Below are 1,788 nucleotides of genomic sequence, written 5' to 3' on the forward strand. Positions count from 1 at the left end.
AAGGACAACCATCTCTGCAGCAATCCACCAATCAGGCCTGTATGGTAGAGTGGCCAGACGGAAGCCACTCCTTAGTAAAAGGCACATGGCAGCCCACCTGGAGTTTGCCAATAAGCACCTGAAGGACTCTCAGACCATGAGAAAGAAAATTCTCTGGTCTGATGAGACATTGAACTCTTTGGTGTGAATGCCAGGCGTCACGTTTGGAGGAAACCAGGCACCGCTCATCACCAGGCCAATACCATCCGTACAGTGAAGCATGGTGGTGGCAGCATCATGCTGTGGGGATGTTTTTCAGCGGCAGGGACTGGGAGACTAGTCAGGATAAAGGGAAAGATGACTGCAGCAATGTGCAGAGACATCCTGGATGAAAACCTGCTCCAGAGCGCTCGTGACCTCAGACTGGGGCGACGGTTCATCTTTCAGGAGGACAACGACCCTAAGCACACAGCCAAGGAGTCAAAGGAGTGGCTTCAGGACAACACTGTGAGTGTCCTTGAGTGGCCCAGCCAGAGCCCAGACTTGAATCTGATTGAACATCTCTGGAGAGATCTTAAAATGGCTGTGCACCGACGGTTCCCATCCAACCTGATGGAGCTTGAGAGGTGCTGCAAAGACGAATGGGCGAAACTGGCCAAGGATAGGTGTGCCAAGCTTGTGGCATCATATTCAAAAAGACTTGAGGCTGTAATTGCTGCCAAAGGTGCATCGACAAAGTATTGAGCAAAGGCTGTGAATACTTATGTACATGTGATTTCTCAGTTTTTTTATTTTTAATAAATTTGCAAAAACCTCAAGTAAACTTTTTTCACATTGTCATTATGGGGTGTTGTGTGTAGAATTCTGAGGAAAAAAATGAATATAATCCATTTTGGAATAAGGCTGTAACATAACAAAATGTGGAAAAAGTGATGTGCTGTGAATACTTTCCGGATGCACTGTATCTTCCTCAACTGGAAGAATCCTAGCCCACCTCTTTCAAGTCAGTGGGTAACTGATGTTATACACTATTTGAAATTGGAAAAAATCTAATTCTCACTTAGAGGATCTGTTCAAAACGGTTTTTAAAACCTGGCAGGATCTAATCAATAACATTTTAGAATAAGCATTTATACTGGGGTAAAAACTACTTTCTCTCTTTACTACTCTTAACAGTTTTGCTCTGGTTGTTGGCCTTCCTCTCTTTCCCATGGTTGGGGGTTGATTTGATTTTAGTTTTGTTAAGTTTTACTTGATTGTATGGAATCGTATATGCTTTTAATAAATTCAATAAATTTAAAAAAATATTAAAATTTGGTTCATTGATCGCAGCATTGTATTTCACCCTCTTCTTGGCTACGGTCATGTGTGTGATCTGTTCTTGTCAGATTAATATCTGACAGGCTCTCCCATCAGGGGGTGTCTGATGTACGTTAAACAGATTTTTGAGAACAGTAGCCAAGACTGGTGGGGTTCGCTCCACTGGGCCAAAGCATCATCCCAGTATTGCAGAGCTTTTGAGAGTAGTTATAAAAATTTTTATTGGCCGAAGTGGTTGCTCTGAGGCTAAAGGCTCTGCGCTGGTAGCTGGAGGGTGGCTGGGTCAAATCCTGTTACTGCCAGAAAAAATCTGCACTCTAAAGGTCATGTGAAAAGTCAGTTGTCCATTAGGGATTAATAAAATATATCAAATTTTTAAAAAAATCACAAAAAGTGACTGTGCTGGTCATAAGTACAAGATGGTGTGGTTTTTGTTTGCAAATTGCATATTCTTGTGTGATGTGAATTATCTACTTAAGCCAGGCAATG

The 1,788-nt window shown here is 42.3% G+C and overlaps 1 non-coding gene across 1 annotated transcript; it reads left to right on the forward strand.

The window, feature by feature from the left end:
* Positions 1-1,317: 1,317 nt before the first annotated feature.
* Positions 1,318-1,516, forward strand: LOC114652913 (U2 spliceosomal RNA). The gene has a single exon (XR_003716453.2). It is a non-coding gene; the product is annotated as a U2 spliceosomal RNA (small nuclear RNA).
* Positions 1,517-1,788: the final 272 nt, after the last annotated feature.

This window comes from Erpetoichthys calabaricus, chromosome 5 (assembly GCF_900747795.2).
Source record: "Erpetoichthys calabaricus chromosome 5, fErpCal1.3, whole genome shotgun sequence".
Lineage (NCBI taxonomy): Eukaryota > Metazoa > Chordata > Cladistia > Polypteriformes > Polypteridae > Erpetoichthys > Erpetoichthys calabaricus.